Below are 27,881 nucleotides of genomic sequence, written 5' to 3'. Positions count from 1 at the left end.
ATGGAAAGTCAGCAGCGTGGGGCTTCCAGGGTAGGGGTGGGGGTGATGACTGGCCTCTGTTGATTCCCCTTTTTGCAACCTGTAGGCCAAACAGGCCAGTTCCTTCATGGCCTGGCACCGAGAGTACCAACTAGAGAGCCCTGAGGTTGATCTGAAGTGATCCCAGCTGGCTCTAGACTGGACTTCAGATTTGGAGTGGACCCCAGAGCACCCCGTTTGGGTCATTTCCCACCCAAGATTCACCCTGCCTCCCAGTCTCCTTGAGAACCTGTGGGGGCTCCTTTCACCGGGTGTGGAGGATGAGAGAGGAACAAGAGTACAACTGATGAAGACCCCAGAGACCTAAGGAGCTGTCCATTCCCTTGGCCAGAGGGATGGACCGGTGGACAGTCAGCTTGGCCCCCAGCACAGCCACCTGCCTGTTCACTCTCTTGGCCCCTGTGAGGAAGGTGTTCAGCCCTGGCTTTGAGGTCAGAGTCGTCTCCTCTCTGGGTTTGTGTGGAGGAGCCGCAGCCCTGATCTGGGTGGTGTCTTGGCCCTGGGTTTCCAGGTTTGGAGGAGTATCTTACCACCTAGACCCCCACCTAGGGCTCAAGAGTTCAGGGGCTGTGGACTGTGGGTTTTGGAGGCAGAAGATATTTAACCTGGGGTTTGAGGAAATTGAGGGAGAAGAGGCTCAGGTTCAAGGGTTCCTGGTTTTAACCTTTTGCTTTAGGTATGAGGGCCAGGGCAGTCTCTCACCAGAAGCTGCAGGATATCATCAGGAACATTTCGAGTGTTCTTGCACACCCCCCGGGCAGCTGAGTGGGAGAAGATGGCAGGTGCCTGTGACACTTCTAGGGCTCGCCGTGCCACAGCATCCGAGACATGGGACAAGTCCACCATCATGCCCAGGCAGTTCATTTCTGCCACCACCTTCTGCAGGGACAGGATGGGGAGAGGGCATCAGGGCTCCATTTATCTTGTGTGCATTTATCTGTAGGGAACAGGCGGGGCTGTACATTTATGTGGGGCAGGGTATGGAACCTGGGTGCTTACCTCGCCAAAGCCGGTCAGCCGACTGACATTGCTTTAGAATGGGTGGATACCCTTTGCTGAGCTCTGTGCCCTGCAGGATAGCCAGGAGGCAGTCTGACTGGTGGCCATGGCTTGGCTACAAGAGCCTAGAAAGAGGTTCTGTCGAACCGTCTACACCTGCAACTCCCCGGTGCAAGAGGAGGGACCCAAACTGGGCTGTGCCTGGCAGTAGAAGGGCCCTTCTGGGGATTCAGTCTTGTTCTGCAAACCTCCATTCCCCTCCCCACCCCAGGTTCAGGGTCGGATCACAGGGGTAAACTTGCTTTGGGCCCCAGCGTGATCTTGGGCAGATCCCTGCCTCACTGGGTCCTTACCATCTGCACTGTGCTAACCAGGGCGTGTTGCAGGTGTGGGTGAGTGTCACGTAGCGCACACCCAGCGCATAGAAGGTATGCAAGATGGAGAGGCTACTCTCCAGTGAGTGGCCGCCCTCCACACCAGTGAGGCTAGCCAACTTCCGGGTATTGTTGAGAGCTGGGGGCAGGTAGGTCAGATGATCATTTTCAGAGGCAGGGGTAGCTTACTGAAGTCCCTAACACCTACCAAAAAAAAAAAAAAAAGAATTGTCAAGTACGATAAGGTAGGTGCTTTGAGGGTAGGGGATGAGGAAATAGTCTGAGAACTATGGAATAGGTAAGTTAAGGATTTCAATGGTTTATTAAGGATGGTTTTCTGAATGGTGCTAATTATATAAAGCCCTGTCCAGTAAGACATGTTTTCCTCTATCCTATCTCTTAATCTCCAAGCTTTTTTTTCTGCTCTGTTCTTCCCTAGTGTATCTTTTATTAATTCTGGCCTTTGTGGTTGCTACTACTGCCTCTGCTGCCAAAACATTAGAAACGGTGAGAGAATATGCAGCCCTTTCATTTGTCTGCTTTGTTTAATATTTTTCTCTTGCCAACAAAATTGGATACTTTAAAAGTACTAGGGCTTCCCTGGTGGCGCAGTGGTTGAGTCCACCTGCCAATGCAGGGGACATGGGTTCGAGCCCTGGCCCAGGAGGATCCCACATGCTGCGGAGCAACTAAGCCCGTGCACCACAACTACTGAGCCTGCGCTCTAGAGCCCGCGAGCCACAACTACTGAACCCACGTGCCACAACTACTGAAGCCCACGTGCCTAGAGCCTGTGCTCTGCAACAAGAGAAGCCACCACAATGAGAAGCCTGCACACCTCAACAAAGAGTAGCCCCTGCTCGTTGCAACTAGAGAAAGCCTGCGCGCAGCAACGAAGACCCAACGCAGCCAAAAATAAGTAAATGAAATAAATAAATAAATGAAATTCCAAAAAACAGCCCAGCTCTTTAAAAAAAAAGTACTAAATAAAACTGGAAGACTAAATGTATATAGATGTGAAATGTTTCTTTTCTTTGTTTTTCTTCTTTGTTTTTTTGGCTGCATCGGATCTTCATTGCGGTGCATGGGCTCTGTAGTTGTGGCATGTGGGCTCCAGAGAGTGTGTGTGCTCAGTAGTTGTGGCACGCAGCCTTAGTTTTCCCTCAGCATGTGAGATCTTAGTTCCCCAACAAGGGGTCGAACCCAGCCACCCTGCATTGGGAGGCAGATTCTTAACCGCTGGACCACCAGGGAAGTCCCAGGATGTGTAATGTTTCTATGATGCTTAATAGGGATTACCTACAGTGGTCTTTTAATTATTATTATAATAAGTTCCACACTCATTACAAAGAAAAATAACTTGTTATATAGAACAGCAGCCCTGAATGAATTTTATCTGCTCATAATGGCACGGTTAAATCTTGAAAACATTATTGAATAACAGATCCAAGGCACAAAAATTCTATTTATATAAAATTCAGAAATGGGCAAAACCAATCAGGTAGAGAATGTAATACTATTAAGAAAAACAAGGAAATGATTACCACAAAAGTTAGGATACTGTCTTTTTTTGATGAAAAGAAAGGCGGTTATTACCCAGAAGGAGCAGGTAGGGGTTTGGGGAACCTAGATGTTCTGTTTCTTGGCCTAGGTGGTAGCTACATGAGTGTTTACTTCATAATAATTTACGGAACACTGCATTTGTATTATAAACACTTTTGTGTATTGGGTTATGTTTTGTAATAAAAAGTGGTTTAAAATAAGACAATTATGGGAAAAACTAGAAAACAGGCAAACAAATTTAATAGAAAAAAGATAATTTTTCTCTACCTGTTTATCTTGCTTTCCTTATTCGAGTGGGCACAAGTTACTATCATAATGAAGAGAACATCAGAGGGGGCGGGATTTATCCGTACAATGCAATTTATATTTTGCTGTCTAGTCGGCAAAGACTGGAAGATGTAACTTCCACTTTTATAGTTAAATTATTTCACGGTCATTTTCTGAGGGGTCTTTAGTATGAATTCTGGATTTAGAAGTATCATTTATATACCAGTTAGAAGAATTGACTAAGTATATTTTAGTCAATCTGACTCTTTTGTATGATTCTGTATTGTGAGAGTTTTAATTTGTTTTGTTTTACGTAATGAATATTGCAGTGATTAGATTTCTGTTTTCCTAATGTTAACTTAGGCTCAAATTGACTTTTCTTAGTTAGGTTATTGTTGATTTGTAAGGAGTATGAAATAATTATTTTCAAAAGCTGTTGCATGCAGTAACAACACTTTTGTTTTATCATATCTATATATAAAGGTAAAAAATAAAATCTCAGCAAAATAGCGACAATTAAGGCCTGGTAGAATTATACCAAAAATATTTTGAGAACATATCTAATGATGTTTTCTTTATACTTTTATGTTATTTTTTAAAGGTAGCATAGTCTGCAGATTAATCTTTATCTTGTATTTTCTTCTATTTACTAAAAATTCTTAACCTATTTACTTACATTCTATTTTTAAGCTTATTTAATGACTTTATTCCAGTGAAATATAACTATTTTTAATTCATTCTTTGATAAGAGAAACAAAATGCTGAACTTCAGTCTTCTTAATCACAAAGCAGCTGTTTTAAAGACATTAAAATTTTAAATACATAGAAGTTAAGATTGATAGGCACTGATTATCTTTCCTGTGTTTTCTTCTCAAACTTATTTTGGGGAAGGGGGTTTAACGCAGTTTGTTTCTCTTTCTCTCTTTCTTTCCCTTTAGTTTTCTGCTATTCCTTTTATAATTCAGTCATAAAAGGGCTGGACTCAGCAGAATATGAAATATTTTTGTTTATTGTTGTTATTTGTTGTGTTTGTTTCTTACAGGCTAGGTCTGTTTACAGTGATTAACAAGGAAAGTTAAATTTAAAATAGTCTTAAATGTTCAGTATTAAATACCATCTTGGAGGAAAAAAAACAAACTGCCTCCTACTGCCTCCTCTCAATTTGTTTTTGGGACATTAAACATAAACATTAATCTGATTATGATTACTGTATAGTTACCATTCCAAACATAATAATTAAAATAAGTCAACATTGTTTACTCTTTGTAAAAATATTTGTTCAAAACACTATGCTGCATAATATATCATCATTACTGAAATCGTATTTAACAATCTGAATTATTTTGCTATGGAATTCATTTAACTCCGACTACATTAATTGTTTGATTTAAGTGTTTTTCTCTGCTTTTATGAAAAGCAAACTCTTAAAAAAATTTTTTTTAACTTAATCCCTAATTTGCCTTTTCACACAGAGTTTTAAAAGATTAAGGAGCCAATATAACCAGTGTGTGTTATGTTTAAGATTTCCTTTGTTGTTTGCAGCACATGCAACAATGTTGTTCTTTCTCTGACACAGACCGAGACAAAGGCCGAGTGTAGCAAGGAAGCAGACAGCTCGCCTCCAGTAGTGGCCCCTGCCTGGCTCCAGGATTTGTAAACAGAAACATCCCAGGCTCCAATGAGGCAGACAGCGCTTCCCTGTCAGTTCTGCATTCAGGAAGTGCTTGCTTGTACAAGCCCAGACATTGCACATAGGCATACATAGCAGTGTTTACATTTGGCTGAGTATTTAACTAAGAAACCTGATAGGGAGGAAGAGGAGGGTTTATTAGAACTAGCAGAATACAACAGTTTCAGGGATAGCCTATATATATAGCATATATGTTTTTTAAAAAAAGATACAAAAAGCAAAAGTTTGGAGTTTTTTGGTTAAAGGCCTCTTTTATTGCACACATATGTGAATATACATACTGAAATATTTTTCTTGGCAGTTTTTCAGAGATTTCATATTTTTAGACCATGTGACATATACTGAAAACTTTTTCACTTAAAATATTTAACCATTAGCATGATTTTTAATGATTAAAAATATTTTAACACTTTTTTTCTTCCCTGTTATATGAATTAATAATTTCTATTTCAGATTTTGGGTTAATGTATACTTTTATGTAAACTTTATGTTGAATTTTCTTTTGTGAATTTGAGAATAAAAGCAAAGAGAATGCTGAGCCTTCAGGAAACACTAGAAGAGTTCAATAGAATTTTGGAATTAGAAGGACTTTAGAAGTTACCTAGTATAACCACTTTTTTTCTAATAGTTTAATTTTAATAGCAAACATACAGGAACAGCACAGCAGACAGACAACATTAAAAACATGTTACTGTATGTGTGACAACTCGGAAAAGTATAGTGAATGGGTGGAATCTACTGTATAATAAAAATGTTACAAACACCATTTAGTTGCTGTCAGTAAGAAATTTACTTGTTTTTGAAAAAGTCCAAATGCTGGCATTGTTCAGAAACATTTAACAGGTTTATTTATAGTTGTTATGAAGTTGAACTGCTGAAACTTGTTCACTGAAACACTTAGACTTGCATTTATACTTTCTGTGTCCTTGTTTATATTAAAAATTGACATACAAATGAAAATAGAAAAATTGCCAATACCTAATTTCTGTCCCCTATTTTTCCACTCCAAATCATACCTTTTGACCCCGTGGTGGGTTGGGGGGAGGAGGTCTAACATTCAGAACTATTAACAGGAAGGAAAGAAAAAAATTATTTTTTGAGAATGAAATGTTTCCTGTCATACTGGATTCTTAAGTACATTCTCCACACATGTAGCATGCTAGTTGACTGTCTCTTGGCATAACAGTTACACATTTGGCATGGATAGCACACAGGTTGCTGTCTTCAATAAAGGCCAACCAGGACTCCCCTGGTGGCACAGTGGTTAATAACCCACCAGTCATTACAGGGGACGCGGGTTCGATCCCGGGTCTGGGAAGAACCCATATGCCGTGGAGCAGCTAAGCCCGTGTGCCACAACTACTGAGCCTGCGCTCTAGAGCCCACGAGCCACAACCACTGAAGCCCGTGTGCCTAGAGTCCGTGCTCTGCAACAAGAGAAGCCACTGCAATGAGAAGCCTGTGCACCACAATGAAGAGAAGCCCCCGCTCGCCGCAACTAGAGAAAGCCCGTGTGCAGAAACGAAGACGGAACTCAGACAAAAATAAATAAACAAAAAATTAAAATTAAAAGAAAAAGGCCAGCCAGACAGGATTCATTCCCCTCCTGCACTATGGAAGTGCAGATTTGTTTTGACTTCCTGAGCAATTTCTCACACCAAATACTGACAGGGAAGTTTGGGAATTAGAATTTTAGTCAACTCGTAATAACGTCTAATTTTATGGACTGCTGCAGTACCAGCTCTGTAATGATGAAGTGTCTTCACTATGAGCAGCTGAGATAGATGCTACAAAATTTTCCTATTAAAATTTTTCTATTTTTATAGAAGTCCCTTAGTCTTCTTTTAAAAGTTTGTTTTCTTAAAATTTACATTGATTTATAACAAGTTAGGCTGTCTGTTTTTAAAACCCAAACTAGATTATAAAAACGTTAAGGCAGCGGGCTTCCCTGGTGGCACAGTGGTTGAGAGTTCGCCTGCCGATGCAGGGGACATGGGTTCGTGCCCTGGACCGGGAGGATCCCACATGCCGCGGAGCGGCTGGGCCCGTGAGCCATGGCCGCTGAGCCTGCGCGTCCGGAGCCTGTGCTCTGCAACGGGAGAGGCCACAGCAGTGAGAGGCCCGCGTACTGCAAAAAAAAAAAAAAAACGTTAAGGCAAGCACATTGAAAACATAAAGAAGAGATTGCAAAGGATGAGATGGAAAGATTGGAAATCAGTTGCAATAATGTAGAAAAACTCAATGGTCTGAGAAACCTTAATAGCCCCGGAGAATATCACCATAGGCTAATTGATATCCAAAATTATGACCCCAGTCATGTAGATATTTGCTCCAGTATATTTAGGTTAAGAAGGCAGAAAAAATACACATTGTACTTTAAACAGCATTTTATATAAAATGCTTTAAGTTAAAAAAGTATTTAATTGTGATACTCATTAGCTTTTATCCAGCATCTTTTGCTCTTCTTTACTATCATTTCTCAGTTGCAGTAATAGGCAAGGGAAATAGCCCCTTTTTTGCAATAGGTGGTAATAAGGAGCTTAGTTTTGAATATGTTGTTTAGATATCTCTAAAATATTCAATTAGGAATATAAAGTATATTTAAGAAACTATAGGTACATAAATGTTTTTGCAATGATATTTATTTTAAATACCTTTGTTGGACTATAATTGCTTTACAATGGTGTGTTAGTTTCTGCTGTATAACAAAGTGAATCAGCTATACATATACATACATCCCCATATCTCCTCCCTCTTGTGTCTCCCTCCCACCCTCCCTATCCCACCCCTCTAGGTGTACACAAAGCACCAAGCTGATCTCCCTGTGCTATGCAGCTGCTTCCCACTATCTATCTATTTTACATTTGGTAGTGTGTATATGTCCATGCCATTCTCTCACTTTGTCCCAGCTTACCCTTCCCCCTCCCCGTGTCCTCAAGTCCATTCTCTATGTCTACGTCTTTATTCCTGTCCTGCCCCTAGGTTCTTCAGAACCTTTTTTTTTCTTTTTCACATTCCATATATGTGTGTTAGCATACGGTATTGGTTTTTCTCTTTCTGACTTACTTCACTCGGTATGACAGACTCTAGGTCCATCCACCTCACTACAAATAACTGAATTTCGTTTCTTTTTATGGCTGAGTAATATTCCATTGTATATATGTGCCACATTTCTTTATCCATTCATCTGTCGATGGACACTTAGGTTGCCTCCATGTCCTGGCTATTGTAAATAGAGCTGCAGTGAACATATTGGTACATGACTCTTTTTGAATTCTGGTTTTCTCAGAGTATATGCCCAGTAGTGGAATTGCTGGGTCGTATGATAGTCATATTTTTAGTTTCTTGAGGAACCTCCATATTGTTCTCACCAACAGTGCAAGAGGGTTCCCTTTTCTTCACACCCTCTCCAACAGTTATTGTTTGTAGATTTTATGATGTTGGCCATTATGACCAGTGTGAGGTGCTACCTTGTTGTAGTTTTGATTTGCATTTCTCTAATGATTACTGATATTGAGCATCCTTTCATATGTTTCTTGGCAGTCTGTATGTCTTCTTTGGAGAAATGTCTGTTTAGGTCTTCTGCCCATTTTTGGATTGGGTTGCTTGTTTTTCTGATATTGAGCTGCATGAGCTGCTTGTATATTTTGCAGATTAATCCTTTGTTAGTTGCTCCATTTGCAAATATTTTCTCCCCTTCTGAGGGTTGTCTTTTTTTTTTTTGCGGTATACGGGCCTCTCACTGTTGTGGCCTCTCCCGTTACGGAGCACAGGCTCCAGATGCGCAGGCTCAGTGGCCATGGCTCACGGGCCCAGCCGCTCTGCGGCATGTAGGATCTTCCCGGACCGGGGCACGAACCCATGTCCCCTGCATATCGGCAGGTGGACTCTCAACCACTGCGCCATCAGGGAAGCCCCTGAGGGTTATCTTTTCGTCTTGGTTTTATGTTTCCCTTTGCTGTGCAAAAGCTTTTAAGTTTCATTAGGTCCCATTTGTTTATTTTTGTTTTTATTTCCATTTCTCTAGGAGGTGGGTCAAAAAGGATCTTGCTGTGATTTATGTCATGGAGTGTTCTGCCTATGTTTTCCTCTAAGAGTTTTATAGTATCTCCCCTTACATTTAGGTCCTTAATCCATTTTGAGTTTATTTTTGTGTATGGTGTTAGGGATTGTTCTAATTTCATTCTTATACATGTAGCTGTCCAGTTTTCCCAGCACCACTTATTGAAGAGGCTGTCTTTTCTCCATTGTGTATTCTTGCCTGCTTATCAAACATAAGGTGACCATATGTGCATGGGTTTATCTCTGAGCTTTCTGTCCTGTTCCATTGATCTATATTTCTGTTTTTGTGCCAGTACCATGTTGTCTTTATTACTGTAGCTTTGTAATATAGTCTGAAGTCAGGAAGCCTGATTCCTTCAGCTCCATTTTTCTTTCTCAAGGTTGCTTTGGCTATTCACGGTCTTTTGTGCTTCCATACAAATTGTGAAATTTTTTGTTCTAGTTCTGTGAAAAATGCCAGTGGTAGTTTGATAGGGATTGCACTGAATTTGTAGATTGCTTTGGGTAGTATAGTCATTTTCACAATGTTGATTCTTCCAATCCAAGAACATGGTATATTTCTCCATCTGTTTGTATCATCTTTAAATTTCTCTCCTCAGTGTCTTATAGTTGTCTGCATACAGGTCTTTTGTCCCCTTAGGTTGGTTTATTCCTAGGTGTTTTTTTGTTGTTATTGCAGTGGTATATGGGAGTGTTTCCTTAATTTGTCTTTCAGATTTTTCAGCATTAGTGTATAGGAATGCAAGAGATTTCTTTGCATTAATTTTGTATCCTGCTACTCTATCAAATTCAGTGATTAGCTCTAGTAGTTTTCTGGTAGCATCTTTAGGATTCTCTATGTATAGTATCATGTCATCTGCAAACAGTGACAGTTTTACTTTTTCTTCTCTGTTTTGGATTCCTTTTATTTCTTTTTCCTCTCTGATTGCTGTGGCTGAAACTTCCAAAACTTTGTTGAATAATAGTAGTGAGAGTGGACAACCTTGTCTTGTTCCTGATCTTAGAGAAAATGGTCTCAGTTTTTCGCCATTGAGAGCGATATTGGCTGTGGGTTTGTCATATATGCCCTTTATTATGTTGAGGTAAGTTCCCCCTATGCCTACTTTCTGGAGGGTTTTTATCAAAAATGGGTGTTGAATTTTGTTGAAAGCTTTTTCTGCATCTATTGAAATGATCATATGGTTTTTCTCCTTCAATTTGTTAATATGGTTTATCACATTGATTGATTTGTGTGTCTTGAAGAATCCTTGCATTACTTGGATAAACCCAACTTTATCATGGGGTATGATCCTTTTAGTGTGCTTTTGGATTCTACTTGCTAGTATTTTGTTGAGGATTTTTGCATCTATGTTCATCAGTGATATTGGCCTGTAGTTTTCTTTTTTTGTGACATTTTTGTCTGGTTTTGGTGTCAGCATGATGGTGTACTCATAGAATGAGTTGGGGAGTATTCCTCCCTCTGCTATATTTTGGAAGAGTTTGAGAAGGATAGGTGTTAGCTCTTCTCTAAATGTTTGATAGAATTCGCCTATGAAGCTATCTGGTCCTGGGCTTTTGTTTGTTGTAAGATTTTTAATCACAGTTTCAATTTCAGTGCTTGTGCTTGGTCTGCTTATATTTTCTATTTCTTCCTGGTTCACTCTCAGAAGGTTGTGCTTTTCTAAGGATTTGTCCATTTCTTCCAGGTTGTCCATTTTATTGGCATATAGTTGTTTGTAGTAATCTCTCATGATCCTTTGTATTTCTGCAGTGTCAGTTGTTACTTCTCCTAGAATTTCTAATTCTATTGATTTGAGTCTTTTCTTTTTTTTCTTGATGAGTCTGGCTAATGGTTTATCAGTTTTGTTTATCTTCTCAAAGATCCAGCTTTTAGTTTTATTGATTTTTGCTGTCATTTCCTTCATTTATTTTTCGTTTATTTCTGATCTGGTCTTTATGATTTCTTTCCTTCTGCTTCCTTTGGGGGATTTTTTGTTCTTCTTTCTCTAATTGCTATAGGTGTGATGTTAGGTTCTTTATTTGAGATATTTCTTGTTTTTTGAGGTAGTGTTGTATTACTATAAACTTCCCTCTTAGAACTGCTTTTGCTGCATCCCATAGGTTTTGGGTCATCGTGTTTCATTGTCATTTGTTTCTAGATATTTTTTGATTTCCTCTTTGATTTCTTCAGTGATCTCTTGGTTATTGAGTAGTGTATTGTTTAGCCTCCATGTGTTGTAGTTTTTACAGATATTTTCCCGTAATTGATATCTAGTAATAGCGTTGTGGTCGGAAAAGATACTTGATACGATCTCAATTTTCTTAAATTTGCCAAGGCTTAATTTGTGACCCAAGATATGATCGATCCTGGAGAATGTTTCATGAGCACTTCAGAAGAAAGTGTAATCTGCTGTTCTTGTATGGAATGTCCTATAAAAATCAATTAAGTCCATGTTGTTCAATGCATCATTTACAGCTTCTGTTTCCTTATTTATTTTCCTTTTGGATGATCTGTCCATTGGTAAAAGTGAGGTGTTAAAGTCCCCTACTATGATTGTCAATTTCTCTTTTTATAGCTGTTAGCATTCACGTTATGTATTGAGCTGCTCCTGTGTTGGGTGCATAAATATTTTCAATTGTTATATCTTCTTCCTGGATTGATCCCTTGATCATTATGTAGTGTCCTTCTTTGTCTCTTGCAGTAGTCTTTATTTAACGTCTGTTTGTTTGATATGAGAATTGCTACTCCAGCTTTATTTTGATTTCCATTTGCATGGAATAACTTTTTCCATCCCCTCACTTTCAGTCTGTGTGTGTCCGTAGGTCTGAAGTTGGTCTCTTGTAGACAGCATATATATGGGTCTTGTTTTTGTGTCCATTCAGCCAGTCTGTGTCTTTTGTTTGGAGCATTTAATCCATTTATATTTAAGACAGTTATCGATATGTATGTTCCTATTACCATTTTCTTACTTGTTTTGGGTTTGTTACTGTAGGTCTTTTCCTTCTCCTGTGTTTTCTGCCTAGAAAAGTTCCTTTAGCATTTGTTGTAGAGCTGGATTGGTGGTGCTGAATTCTGTTAGGTTTTGCTTGTCTGTAAAGGTTTTAATTTCTCTGTCAAATTGGAATGAGATCCATCCTGGTGTAGTAATCTTGGTTTTATGTTTTTCCCTTTCATCACTTTAAATATGTCCTGCCACTCCCTTTTGGCTTGCAGAGTTTCTGCTGAAACATCAGCTGTTAACCTTATGGGGATTCCCTTCTATGTTGTTTGTTGTTTTTCCCTTGCTGCTTTTGATATTTTTTCCTTGTATTTAATTTTTGACAGTTTGATTAATATGTGTCTTGGCTTGTTTCTCCTTAGGTTTATCCTACCTGGGACTTTGTGCTTCCTGTACTTGACTATTTCTTTATACATATTAGGGAAGTTTTCAACTGTAATCTCGTCAAATATTTTCTCTCTCCGTTTCTTTTCCTCTTCTTCTTCTGGGACCCCTATAATTTGAATGTTGGTGTGTTTAATGTCCCAGAAGTCTCTGAGATTGTACTCAATTCTTTTCATTCTTTTTTCTTTATTCTGCTCTGCGGTAGTTATTTCCACTATTCTATCTTCCAGGTCACTTATCCGTTCTTCTGCCTCAGTTATTCTGCTATTGATTCCTTCTAGAGAATTTTTAATTTCATTTATTGTGTTGTTCATCATTGTTTGTTTGCTCTTTAGTCTTCTGTGTCCTTGTTAAACATTTCTTGTATTTTGTCCATTTTAGTTCCAAGATTTTGGATCATCTTTACTATCATTACTCTGAATTCTCTTTCAGGTAGACTGCCTATTTCCTCTTCATTTGTTTGGTCTGGTGGGTTTTTACCTTCCTCCTTCATCTGCTGTGTATTTCTCTGTTTTCTCATTTTGCTTAAGTTACTGTGTTTCAGGTCTCCATTTCGCAGGCTGCACGTTCGTAGTTCCTGTTGCTTTTGGTGTCTGCTTCCAGTGGGTAAGGTTGTTTCAGTGGGTTGTGTATGCTTCCTGGTGGAGAGGACTGGTGCCTGTGTTTTGGTGGATCAGGCTGGATCTTGTCTTTCTTGTGGGCAGGACCTCGTCCGTTGGTGTGTTTTGGGGTGTCTGTGGACTTATTATGATTTTAGGCAGCCTCTCTGCTAATGGTGGGGTTTCTGTTCCTGTCTTGTTAGTTGTTTGGCATAGGGTGTCCAGCACTGTAGCTTGCTGGTCATTGAGTGGAGCTGGGTTTTAGTGTTGAGATGGAGATCTCTGGAAGAGGTTTTGCCATTTGATATAATGTGGGCCCGGGAGGTCTCTGGTGGACCAACGTCCTGAACTTGGCTCACCCACCTCAGAGGCTCAGGCCTGACACCCGGATAGAGCACCAAGACCCTGTCAGCCACACAGCTCAGAAGAAAAGGCAGAAAAAGGAGGAAGGAAAGAAAGAAAAATAAATAAATAAAATAAAGTTGTTTAAATAGAAAACAATTGTTAAGAATAAAAAATGTGGGCTTCCCTGGTGGCGCAGTGGTTGAGAGTCTGCCTGCCGATGCAGGGGACACAGGTTCGTGCCCCGGTCTGGGAAGAGCCCACATGCCACAGAGCGGCTGCTGGGCCCGTGAGCCATGGCCGCTGAGCCTGTGCTTCCGGAGCCTGTGCTCTGCAACGGGAGAGGCCACAACAGTGAGAGGCCCATGTACCGCAAAAAAAAAAAAAGAATGAAAAACTTAAAAAGTATTAAGGGCTTCCCTGGTCGCACAGTGGTTGAGGGTTCCACCTGCTGATGCAGGGGACACGGGTTCGTACCCCTGTCTGGGAAGATCCCACATGCCACAGAGCGGCTGGGCCTGTGAGCCATGGCCGCTGAGCCAGCACGTCCGGACCCTCTACTCTGCAGCGGGAGGGACCACAACAGTGAGAGGCCCGTGTACTGAAAAGAAAAAAAAAAAAGTAATAAAAAAAATGAGAAAGAAAGAAGGGAGCAACCAAACCAAAAACTAAATCCACCAATGATAACAAGTGCTAAAAACTATACTAAAAAAAAAAAGGACAGTCAGAACCCTAGGAGAAATGGCAAAAGCAAAGCTATACAGGCAAAATCACACAAAGCAGCATACACTTACACACTCACAAAATGAGAAAAAGGAAAATAATATATACAACTATAATTTAAAACAAAAGGAAGAGAGAAACCAAATCAATAAACAAATCTACCAATGATAATAATCTCTGAACACTAAACTAAGTTAAACGTAAAACCAGAAACAAATTAGATGCAGAAAGCAAACCCCAAGTCTACAGTTGCTCCCAAAGTCCACCCCCTCAATTTTGGGATGATTCATTGTCTATTCAGGTATTCCGAAGATGCATTCTACATCAAGTTGATTGTTGAGATTTAATCCACTGCTCCTGAGGCTCTGGGAGAGATTTTCCTTTCTTTTCCTTGTTCACACAGCTCCTGGGTTTCAGCTTTGGGTTTGGCCTCGCCTCTGCGTGTAGGTTGCCTGTGGGCATCTCTTCTTCACTCAGACAAGACAGGCTTAAAGTAGCAGCTGATTAGGGGGCTCTGGCTCACTCAGGTCCGGGGTGGGGAGGGAGGGAGGGGTACGGAATGTGGGGCGAGCCTGCGGCGGCAGAGACCAACATGACATTGCAACAGCCTGAGGCGCGCCATGTGTTCTCCCAGGGGAGTTGTCCCTGGATCACGGCACTCTGGCAGTGGTTGGCTGCACAGACTCCCGGGAGGGGAGGTATGGATAGTGACCTGTGGTTGCATACAGGCTTCTTGGTGGCTGCAGTAGCAGCCTTAGCGTTTCATGCCCGTCTCTCGGGTCCGTGCTGATAGCTGTGCCTCATGCCCATCTCTGGAGTTCGTTTAGGCAGTGCTCTGAATCCCCTCTCCTCGCGCACCCGGAAACAATGGTCTCTTGCCTCTTAGGCAGTTCCAGTTTTTCCCGGACTCCCTCCCGGCTAGCTGTGCCGCACTAGCCCCCTTCAAGCAGTGTTCACGCGGCCAACCCCAGTCCTCTCCCTGGGATCTGACCTCCGAAGCCCAAGCCTCAGCTCCCAGCTCCCATCCGCCCCGGCAGGTGATTGGCAGCGATTCTCTGTGCGGAAATCTCCCCGCTTTGCCCTCTGCACCCCTGTCTTTGGGCGCTCCTCTGTGGTCCTGAAGCTTCTCACCACCAACCCCCACACAGCCCCTGGCTCAACCAGTGAAGGAGCTTCCTAGTGTGTGGAAACCTTTCCTCCTTCACACCTCCCTCCCGAGGTGGAGGTCCTCTCCCTATTCTTTTGTGTCTGTTTTTCGTTTTTTCTTTTGCCCTACCCAGGTACGTGGGGAGTTTCTTGCCTCTCAGGAAGTCTGAGATCTTCTGCCAGCATTTAGTAGGTGTTCTGTAGTTGTTGTTCCACATGTAGATATAGTTTTGATGTATTTGTTGGGAGGAAGGTGATCTCCACGTCTTACTCCTCTGCCATCTTGAAGGCCCCCCCCACATTAGTTGATTGATGCAGTTATTCCACATATTCCAGAAACCAGCTGCTGTATTTCCTAATCAAGGAGATTTTCCTGGCACATACACATGATTATTCCTACACAGCTAAATAGTTGCGACAGGTCAAGGGCAGAGACCTCTTTCCTTATGTTACATCTTAAAGATTATTCAAAGCTTGTAAGTTCTAGCTCCTCAACATACGTTTAGAGAATCCAAATTTGACCCTGCCTGGCACGAGTTTCCTATTTAAGAATGTCTTCATTTAGGCCAAATATGAAATGTAGTACCTCATATTACTATCCTTATAGTTTTTCTCATGGTATTTCTATATCTGGCATGCACAGAAGATATCAGTTGCCCTTTCTTACAGGTAAAACCAGCACTTATGTTCTTTTGAAGCATGTTTAAATTACACCCCCTACAACTTCTGTCAATGGCTCAACTACCTTTTTTTTGTTTGTTTTTTTTTTAATTTATTTTTGGTTGTGTTGGGTCTTCATTGCTGCCTGCAGGCTTTCTCTAGTTGCGGGGAGCAGGGACTACTCTTCATTGCGGTACGTGGGCTTCTCATTGCAGTGGCTTCTCTTGTTGCAGAGCACAGTCTCTAGGTGCGCGGGCTTCAGGAGTTGCGGCATGTAGGCTCAGTAGTTTTGGCCTATGGGCTGTAGAGCGTAGGCTCAGTAGTGTGGCACACGGGCTTAGTTGCTCCACGGCATGTGGGATCCTCCCAGTCCAGGGCTCGAACTTGTGTCCCCTGCATGGCAGGCAGATACTTAACTAGTGCGCTGCCAGGAAGCCCATCAACTACCATTTTTAAGACTGGGTATAGCTCTTCTCATCTTCTCAGCTATTTCAGGTTTTCTTTTGGTAGTAAAAGAACATATAATGACTACAAAATCTGTTGAATTCCACTGCAGAATAAGATGGCTTTTTATTTAGCTTGTTGGTTCCTCTGTTTTTATCAGTGCCATCCATAAAGCATTTGATTCCATTATTTATTATAAAGATACTGCCATGTTTATTAATTTTGCTAAATAAAATGTGGATCTTTTGCAGAAGAAAACCTACCTGATTGTATGTTTTTGATGCTAGCTATTGCTTTGTAATCTGGAAATGTCATTTACTTATAGATAATGCTGCACAGGGTGCTGTTTGAACAGACATACAGTTGTGAGGAACATTCTTTGATTTACAACTGCATTTATTCCTTATCGAATCTGTTTTTTGAAGTATTCTTGGCTTCATAATGAATGCCAAGCTTCTCCTCGTGAACATCATCCCAGAACTTTTGGTTTCATATCAGGCTGATCTGTCTGCCTCAATGATTCTTCAACAGCTCACAGTTACGCAGAACAGTTTAACTGTACTTAAGAACATCTTTTAAATGGTTTTGTTCCCCTCCCTTTATTCTATAGTTCATTGTAAAGACATCCTTTGACTATCCTATGTTGATGATTCTTCTAAGATGTAGATAGCCCCGTGTATTTGATTTATTATGTGCCTATTTTATTAATCTTATCTTTTAATATTTGGGAATAAGGAGAGCAGAGGATAATAGCTGTTTTTGGTTTTTTTTTTGTAAACCTACTGGCCATTTCATATAAAGTAGGATTTAACGGTGACAGTGTGAAATTGGTAAGATGCCTGTGGTATGTTTATATTTTGTAGACAAAGGAAAATAAGTTGAAAACTATCATTTTATTATATAGTTTGGCACTATACAATCGTGGCAGTTAATAATGGTGGTTAATAGTAGGGGTTAAGGAGAATTTTTGTTTGTGCAGTAAATCTTAAGTATCAGATACTAGCATTTCTAAACTCAGACATTCAGAGAAACTGGGATACCAAAAGTCAGATGTTAGAGGATAATTCCTTATGATAGTAAAGCAGGAACATTTTGTACACAGCCAATAAAGAGGGAAGCTCATACATGAAAACTGGTACTACATTGTGAACTCCTAGAGAACAAGCAGTGAGTTCTTTTAAAATGATGGTTGTTGGGTTTTCTGCTGCTTAAAATAGAAAATAATCCATATTTATTGTAGAATATTTAGAAAATACATATATAAAAATTGCTCAAAATCTTTGCTAACATTTCAGTGCATTTCCTTCTAGGCTTTTTTTCTGGGCTTAAGTATTTTATAGTAGAACATATGATATAAAATATATACAGTTCAACATAAAGCATCATCAAACCCAAATCCAGAAAAACATCCCAGATGACCCCTGTGTTTTGTCTGTTCCTAATCACAACTCATTTTTCCCCCTTTTCAGGATAGCTGTTATTATGACTCTTATGATAATCATTTCCTTGATTTCCATAATTTTTTCTGTAATCTTTCTTTAGTTTGTCTATCTTTTGATATATGCCCAAGAGTTTAATATAGTTAAATTTTTCCAGTTCTTAAACTTTATATTAATTAACTCAGAGCCTTTTCTTTTGTGTCTTGCTTCCTTCACCCAACAAGATGTTTTCAGATTTGTTTGTCTTACTGACAAAGCTGTAATTCTTCTGGCATATTTGTTTGTTTGTTTTTAATATAATGAATGCAAGTCATTTCCACACTGCTGCATAGTATTCCATTGTATAGATATACAACAATTACTTGTCCATTCTCTTGATGATAGACATTTGGGTTGTTTCTAATTTTTGTATATTGAGAATAATTCAACTGTGAACATTCATGAATGTATGTCCTGGTACACATGTGCATGTGTTTCTCCAAAGTCTATACCTAAGAGTAGAATTGCTTAATCATAGGAGATAGAGCTAAACTGTTGCCAAAGAAGTTGTACCAGAGGGCAGACAGCAAAAGCAAGAAGAACTACAATCCTGCACCCTGTGGGGGGAAAAAAAAATTCACAGAAAGATAGACAAGATGAAAAGGCAGAGGGCTATGTGCCAGATGAAGGAACAAGATAAAACCCCAGAAAAACAACTAAATGAAGTGGAGATAGGCAACCTTCCAGAAAAAGAATTCAGAATAATGACAGTGAAGATGATCCAGGACCTCGGAAAAAGAATGGAGGCAAAGAACGAAAAGATGCAAGAAATGTATAAAAAACACCTAGACGAATTAAAGAACAAACAAACAGAGATGAACAATACAATAACTGAAATGAAAACTACACTAGAAGGAATCAACAGCAGAAAAACTGAGGCAGAAGAACGGATAAGGGACCTGGTAGACAGAATGGTGGAATTCACTGCTGTGGAACAGAATGAAGAAAAAACAATGAAAAGAAATGAAGACAGCCTAAGAAACCTCTGGGACAACATTAAACACACGAACATTTGCATTATAGGGGTGCCAGAAGGAGAAAAGAGAGAGAAAGGACCAGAGAAAATATCTGAAGAGATTATAGTCAAAAACTTCCCTAACATGGGAAAGGAAATAACCACCCAAGTCCAGGAAGTGCACAGAGTCCCATACAGGATAAACCCAAGGAGAAACACGCCAAGAAACATAGTAATCAAATTGGCAAAAATTAAAGACAAAGAAAAATCATTGAAAACAGAAAGGGAAAAAGGACAAATAACATACAGGGGAACTCCCATAAGGTTAACAGCTGATTTCTCAGCAGAAACTCTACAAGCCAGAAGGGAGTGGCATGATATTCTTAAAGTGCTGAAAGGGAAGACCCTACAACCAAGATTACTCTACGCGGCAAGGATCTCATTCAGATTCGATGGAGAAATCAAAAGCATTACAGACAAGCAGAAGCTAAGAGAATTCAGCACCACCAAACCAGCTCTACAACAAATGCTAAAGGAATTTCTCTAAGTGGGAAACACAAGAGAAGAAAAGGACCTGCAAAGACAAACCCAAAACAATCAAGAAAATGGTCATAGGAGCATACATATCGATAATTACCTTAAACGTGAATGCATTAAATGCTCCATCCAAAAGACACAGCCTTGCTGAATGGATACAAAAACAAGACCCATCTATATATGCTGTCTCCAGGAGACCAACTTCAGACCTAGGGACGCATTCAGACTGAAAGTGAGGGGATCAAAAAAGATACTCCATGCAAATGGAAATCAAAAGAAAGCTGGAGTAGCAATACTCATATCAGATAAAATAGACGTTAAAGAACGTTACAAGAGACAAGGAAGGACACTATATAATGATCACGGGATCAATCCAAGAAGAAGATATAAAAATTATAAATATATATGCACCCAACATAGAGCACCTCAATACATAAGGGAACTGCTAACAGCTATAAAAGAGGAAAACGACAGTAACACAATAATAGTGGAGGACTTGAACACCTCACTTACACCAATGGACAGATCATCCAAAATGAAAATAAGTAAGGGAACAGAAGCTTTAAATGACACAATATACCAGATAGATTTATTGATGTTTATAGGACATCCATCCAAAAACAGCAGATTACACTTTTTTCTCAAGTGCGCTTGGAACATTCTCCAGGATAGATCACATCTTGGGTCACAAATCAAGCCTCAGTAAATTTAAGAAAATTGAAATGATATCAAGCATCTTCTGATCATAACGCTATGAGGTTAGAAATGAATTACAGGGGAAAAAACATAAAAAACACTAACACACGGAGGCTAAACAATACGTTACTAAATAACCACGAGATCACTGAAGAAATCAAAGAGGAAATCCAACAATACCTGGAGAGAAATGACAATGAAAACATGACGATCCAAAACCTATGGGATGCAGCAAAAGCACTTCTAAGAGGGAAGTTTATAGCTATACAAGCCTACCTCAAGAAACAAGAAAAATCTCAAATAAACAATGTAACCTTACACCTAAAGGAACTAGAGAAAGAAGAACAAACAAAACCCAAAGTTAGCAGAAGGAAAGAAATCATAAAGATCAGAGCAGAAATAAATGAAATAGAAATAAAGAAAACAACAGGAAAGATCAATAAAACTAAAAGCTGGTTCTTTGAGAAGATAAACAAAATTGATAAGTCATTAGCCAGACTCCTCAAGAAAAAGAGGGAGAGGACGCAAATCAATAAAATTAGAAATGAAAACAGAGAAGTTACAACAGATACCGCAGAAATACAAAGCATCCCAAGAGACTCCTACAAGGAACTCTATGCCAATAAAATGGACAACCTGGAAGAATTGGACAAATTCTTAGAAAGGTATAACCTTCCAAGACTGAACCTGGAAGAAATAGAAAATATGAACAGACCAATCACAAGCACTGAAATTGAAACTGTCATTAAAAATCTTCCAAAAACAAAAGTCCAGGACCAGATGGCTTCACAGGTGAATTCTATCAAACATTTAGAGAAGAACTAACACCCATCCTTCTCAAACTCTTTCAAAAAATTACAAGGAAGGAACACTCCCATCTCATTCTATGAGGCCACCATCACCCCGATACCAAAACCAGACAAAGATACTACAGAAAAAGAAAATTACACACCAGTATCATTGATTAATATAAATGCAGAAATCCTCAACAAAATACTAGCAAACAGAATCCAACAGTACATTAAAAGGATCATGCACCATGATCAAGTGGGATTTATCCAAGGGATACAAGGATTCTTCAATATATGCAAGTCAGTCAATGTGATACACCATATTAACAAATTGAAGAATAAAAAGCATATGATCATCTCAATAGATGCAGAAAAAGCTTTTGACAAAATTCAACACCCATTTATGATAAAAACTCTCCAGAAAGTGGGCATAGAGGGAACCTACCTCAACATAATAAAGGCCATCTACGACAAACCCACAGCAAACATCATTCTCAATGGTGAAAAACTGAAAGCATTTCCTCTAAGATCAGGAAGAAGACAAGGATGTGCGCTGTCACCACTGTTATTCAACACAGTTTTGGAAGTCCTAGCCATGGCAATCAGAGAAGAAAAAGAAATAGAAGGAATCCAAATTGGAAAAGAAGAAGTAAAACTGTCACTGTTTGCAGATGACATGGTACTATACATAGAGAATCCTAAGAATGCCACCAGAGAACTACTAGAGCTAATCAATGAATTTGGTAACGTTCCAGGATACAAAATTAATGCACAGAAATCTCTTGCATTCCTATCCGCTAATGATGAAAAATGGGAAAGAGAAATTAAGGAAATACTCCCATTTCAATTTTAACAAAAAGAATAAAATACCTAGGACTAAACTTACCTAGAGAGACAAAAGACCTGTATGCAGAAAAATACAAGACACTGATGAAAGAAATTAAAGATGATACCAATAGATGGAGAGATATACCATGTTCTTGGACTGGAAGAATCAATATTATGCAAATGACTATACTACCTAAAGCAATGTACAGATGCAATGTACTCCCTATCAAATTACCAATGGCATTTTTTACGGAACTAGAACAAAAAAATCTTAAAATTTGTATGGATACACAAAAGACCCCGAATAGCCAAAGGAGTCTTGAGGGAAAAAAACAGAGCTGGAGGAATCAGGCTCCCTGACTTCAGACTATAGTAGAAAGCTACAGTAATCAAGACAATATGGTACTGGCACAAAAACAGAAACATAGACCATGGAACAAGATAGAAAGCCCAGAGAAAAACCCATGCACCTATGGTCAACTAATCTATGACAAAGGAGGTAAGGATATACAATGGAGAAAAGACAGTCTCTTCAATAAGTGGTGGTGGGTAAACTGGACAGCTACTTGTAAAAAGAATGAAATTAGAACACTCCCTAACACCATACACAAAAATAAACTCAAAACGGATTCAAGATCTAAATGTAAGACTGGACACTATAAAACTCTTAGAGGAAAACATAGGAAGAACACTCTTTGACATAAATCACAGCAAGATCTTTTTTGATCCACCTCCTAGAGTAATGGAAATAAAAACAAAAATAAACAAATGGGACCTAATGAAACTTAAAAGCTTTTTCACAGCAAAGGAAACCATAACCAAAACCAAAAGGCAACCCTCAGAAGGGGAGAAAATATTTGCAAACAAATCAGCGGACAAAGGATTAATCTCCAAAATATATAAATAGCTCATGCATCTCAATATTCAAAAAACCAACAACCAAATCCAAAAATGGGCAAAAGACCTAAATAGACATATCTCCAAAGAATACATACAGATGGCCAAGAAGCACATGAAAAGCTGCTCAACATCGCTAATTATTAGAGAAATGCAAATGGAAACTACGAGGTATCACCTCACACTGGTTAGAATGGGCATCATGAGAAAATCTACAAACAACAAATATCGGAGAGGGTGTGGAGAAAAGGGAACCCTCTTGCACTGTTGGTGGGATTGTAAACTGATACAGCCACTATGGAGAACAGTATGGAGGTTCCTTTAAAAATTAAAAATAGAATTACCATATGATCCAGCAATCCCACTACTGGGTATATACCCACAGAAAACCATAATTCAAAGAGACACATGCACCCCAATGTTCATTGCAGCACTATTTACAATAGCCAGGTCATGGAAGCAACCTAAATGCCCATCGACAGGTGAATGGGTAAAGAAGATGTGGTACATATATAAAATGGAATATTACTCAGCCATAAAAATGAACTAAATTGAGTCATTTGTTGAGACGTGGCTGGATCTAGAGACTGTCACACAGAGTTAAGGAAGTCGGAAAGAGAAAAACAAATATCGTATATTAACACATGTAAGTGGAACCTAGAAAAATGGTACAGATGAATCGGTTTGCAGGGCAGAAACTGAGACACAGATGTAGAGAACAAAAGTATGGACACCAAGGGGGGAAAACCGTGGTGGGGTGGGGATGGTCGTGTGCTGAATTGGGTGAATGGGATTGACATGTATACACTGATGTGTATAAAATTGATGACTAATAAGAACCTGCTGTATAAAAAAATAAATAAAATTCAGAAATTAAAAAAGCTGTACCTATTTGCACTACAAGCAAGAAGCATATGAAAGTTCTCATTGTAGCACTTTTGCTCATAATAATTGTTCATGGAGTTTTAAAAAAGGGACGAAAATATGACATCAGTAATTAATCATGGAGAGTGTAATAACTGTTACCATATTCTAAGGTCTTTCTACTGCCTGGAAAACTAGTTGGCATGGTCCAATAGTCTAAAATAAAATAGTAGATATAAACACAAATGTGTCACTAAGTATCTTAAATGTAAATAGATTAAATATTCCAGTTAAGAGACAAAGATTGTTTGGATTGAGTTAAAAACACTCTAGCATCCATATGCAAAAGAATGAAGTTGACCCCCTACTTCACACCATATACAAAAATTAACTCAAAATGGTTCAACAACCTCAATATAAAAGCTAAAACCATAGAACTTTTAGAGGAAAATATAGGAGTACATCTTCATGACCTAGGCTTTAGCAGTGAATTCTTACATATGACACCAAACCATAGGCAACAAAGGAAAAAGTAGATAAATTAGACTTCATCAAAATTTAAAATTTTTGTACTTCAGTGGACATATTAAGAAGGGGAAAAGATAACCTATCTACTGCAACATGGAGGAACCTTGAAAACATTATGCTAAGTGAAATAAGCCAGACAGAAAACAGCAAATATTGTATGATTCCATTTACATGAAATATCAATCGTAGGCATATTCATAGAGAAAGAAAGTAGACTGGAGTTTACCAGATTGTTGGAGAAGGGGAGAATAAGGAGTTAATGGTTACAGAGTTTATCTTCGGGGTGATAAAGTTGCTTTTTTGTTTTTTGTTTAAATTGAAGTATAGTTGATTTACAGTGTTTTAGGTGTATAGCAAAATATATATGTATGTATGTGTGTGTGTGTGTGTGTGTGTGTATATTGTTTTTCAGATTCTTTTTCATTATAGGTCATTACAAGATATGGAATATAGTTACAGTGTCCTGTGCTATACAGTAGGTCCTTGTTGTTTATTTTTTTATGGTAGTTTGTACCTGTTAATCCCAAATTCCTAATTTATTTCTCCTGCTCCTCCTTTCCTCTTTGGTAACCGTAAGTTTGTTTTCTATGTTTGTGAGTCAGTTTCTCTTCGGTAAATAAGTTCATTTGTACCAATTTTTTCTTTAGATTCCACATATAAGTGATATATTTGTCTTTGTCTGTCTGACTTACTTTATTTAGTATGATAATCTCTAGGTCCATCCGTGTTTCTTCAAATGACATTATTTCATTCTTTTTTTTTTATGGCTGAGTAATATCATATTTTATCTATATATCTATATCTGTATACCACATCTGCCTTATCCATTCATCTGTCACTGGGCATTTAGGTTTCTTCCATGTCTTGTTGTTTTAACATAGTGCTGCTATGAATATAGGGGAGCATGTATCTTTTCAAATTAGAGTTTTTGTTTTTTCCGTATATATGGCCTGGAATGGAATTGCTGGATCATATGATAACTATATTTTGAAGTTTTTAAGGAATCTTCGTACTGTTTTCATAATGGCTGTACCAGTTTACTTTCCTACCAACAGTGTATGAGGGTTCCCTTTTCAAGATGATAGTGAATAGCACTCTTTTAAGAAATGCTATGTTACTTTCTCAATGATGATTTAATGGCACATAGGAGAGAAATGTATGTTGAATCATTATGTTTTACACCTGAAAATAATATTGTTGTACATCAGTTATATCTAGATTTTTTTAAAAAGAGATGTATGAAAAAACAGAACATAGATGTCCAATTCAAAAAATAAAAATCTAGGTGACAAGTCATAGCTTGAGTTATGCTTTAAGCAGTGTAATTTTTATCTCATTTTTTCCTCTGAAATAAAAAAAAATGTAAGTACCATATAGTTGGCATTTGTAATGTTTTCAAGACATTACTTTATTAATTCATATGTGTTTGAATTACATAAGGAAATAAATATCCATTTAAATAATTAGCCTTTCTAATTTGGAAATAGCAAACCTTTGTTTCACACTAGATTTGTGAATTTGTATTAATGCAGTTAAAGAACAACTTCATTCTATGAAAAATAAATTTTGTCTGTCACATTTGATACTGAAAATCAGCCTCTGTACACCAGCCCCAGTTTGAATTTCAGAGAAAGAGTTTGGATGAAGTAGAAAAGAATAGCTTTATTGCTTTGCCAGGCAAAGGGGGCCAGAGCAGGCTAATGCCCTCAAAACTGTGTCCCAGGGACTTCCCTAGTGGCACAGTGGTTAAGAATCTGCCTGCCAATGCAGGGGACAAGGGTTCAAACCCTGGTCCGGTAAGATCCCACATGCCATGGAGCAACTAAGCCCGTGCGCCACAACTACTGAGCCTGCGCTCTAGAGCCCACACGCCACAACAACTGAGCCTGCGTGCTGCAGCTACTAAAGCCCGGGTGCCTGGATCCTGTGCTCTGCAACAAGAGAAGCCACCACAGCAAGAAGCCTGCACACCACAACGAAGAGTAGCCCCTGCTCGCCGCAACTAGAGAAAAGCCCGCACACAGCAACGAAGACCCAAAGCACCCATAAATAAATAAATAAATACATACATACAGACATACAGACATACATACATACAGTAAACTATTAAAAAAAAAACCAAAAACTGTGTCTCAGTGTGGGGGGGGGGGCGGTTTGTGAGGAGTCTTATACTCAAGGGGAGGGGTTGCTTATAAGGATCTGGGTGCCTGCAGGACCTGCATTCCTTCAGTCTAGAGATCATCTGGTGTCAGGTGGTCTCATGATAGGATTCTGTGGTTCTCGAGATTATCGAACTGTGACCTCTCTGGAATGAAGAATGCTTCATCAAGCAGTTAACATCTTCCATTTGGTGGGGGTTTTCGTACTTCAGAGGAGCTCAAAAATACTGATAATGTATATCCTTTGAGGAGGAACCAGTACCCTGCTCCAAAGCTGCACTGTTGTTTTTGTACTACTCCTCCCTGTCTCTGCATCCCCTCCCTTCCTCGATTAGGAACTGTTTGAACCTGCCCTTTGGAACTCAGGGAAGGTCATGGAGGCTGAATGAAGTTTATTTCCTACAAACAAGAAACGAGGGACACAGAAAGGGTTTTGTGCCCAGGAGTCCCACAGGGCCTGGTTGGTTTCACATGGGTGCTAAAATTGGGGCAGATATTTTATTTTAATGTTAACTAGATGAATTGGATTTAATTTTGTATGCCCTTTTTTTTTCCTTCAATAATAAATTCTAGTGATTTCCTAAGTTTTTACCTTAGGAAACTAGAAAAAGAGGAGCAAATTAAATCCAAAATAAGCAGAAAGAAAGAAGGAGTAAAAGTTAGATCAGAGATCAGTTGAATTGAAAACAGGAAGTTAATAGAGAAAAGGCAACAAAACCAAAAGCTGGTTCTTTAAAAAGATCAATAAAATTGATACACCTCTAGCCAGGCTTCCAAGAACAAAATGAAAAAAGAAATAAATTTCTAATAATCATAAATGAAAGAAATGTCATGACTACAGATCCCATGGATAGTAAAGGAATATTATGAACAACTCTATGTTAACAGATTTGATAACTTAGATGTATTGGACCAATTCCTTGATAGACACAATCTACCAAAACTCACACAGGGAGAAATATATAATCTGAACAGGTGTTTATCTATTAAAGAAATTGAATCAATAATTAATACTTTCTAATACCAAAAGCATCAAGCTGAGATGGTTTTATTGTTGAATTTTAGAGAACATTTAAAGAAGAAAGGATACAAGTTCTCTATAATTTCTTCCAGAAAATAGGAGCTTAGAGAACACTTCCTATTTCATTCTGTGAGGCCAGCATTACCGTGATACCTTGACAGTGAAAAGACAATCCACACTAAGATAAAATATTTGCAAAACACATATCTGATAGAGGATTTGTATCTGAAATATGCAAAGAACTGTTAAAACCTAACAATAAGAAAACAAACAGCCCAATTAAAAAGTAGAGAGAAGATCTAAATGGACAGCTCACCATAGAAGATAGATGGCAAATAAGCATATGCTCAACATCCTATGTCATGAGGGAATTGCAAGTCAAGACAACAATGAGATACCAGTTTGAAAAAATCTATTAGAATGGCTAAAATCCAAAACACTGACTACACCTAATGCTGACAAGGATGTAAAACAACAGGAACTATTCATTGCTAGTAGGAATGCAAAAGAGGACAGCCACTTTGAAGAGAGTTTGACAGTTTTTTTACAAAGCTAAACAAAGGCTTACCATACCATGTAACAGTCATGCTACTGAATATCCAGGTGAGCTGAAAGCTTCTGTCCACACAGAAACCTGTACATAAATGTTTATAGCAACTTTATTCAAAGCTGTCAAAAACCAGAAGGATCCAAGATGTCTTTCAATAGGTGAATGGATAAACTGGGGTACCATGGAATATTATTCACTGTTAAAAATAAACTGTGTAGCCACAAAAAGACATGGAGGAATCTTGTATGCATATTGCTAAGTGAAAGAAGCCAGTCTGAAAAGGCTACATACTGTATTCCAACTATAT

The 27,881-nt window shown here is 38.9% G+C and overlaps 1 protein-coding gene and 1 pseudogene across 2 annotated transcripts in view; one reads left to right on the top strand and one right to left on the bottom strand.

Annotated features, from left to right (window-relative positions):
* The window catches only part of BMPR2 (bone morphogenetic protein receptor type 2), a 189,626-nt gene that overhangs the window by 117,494 nt on the left and 44,251 nt on the right, over positions 1-27,881 (top strand). The window lies entirely within an intron of this gene.
* LOC132521911 (dipeptidase 2-like) lies at positions 284-27,611 on the bottom strand (annotated as a pseudogene).

Source organism: Lagenorhynchus albirostris, chromosome 6 (assembly GCF_949774975.1).
Source record: "Lagenorhynchus albirostris chromosome 6, mLagAlb1.1, whole genome shotgun sequence".
Lineage (NCBI taxonomy): Eukaryota > Metazoa > Chordata > Mammalia > Artiodactyla > Delphinidae > Lagenorhynchus > Lagenorhynchus albirostris.
Note: the sequence above shows the minus strand (reverse complement) of the source record. Positions and strands in the feature narration are given on the sequence as shown.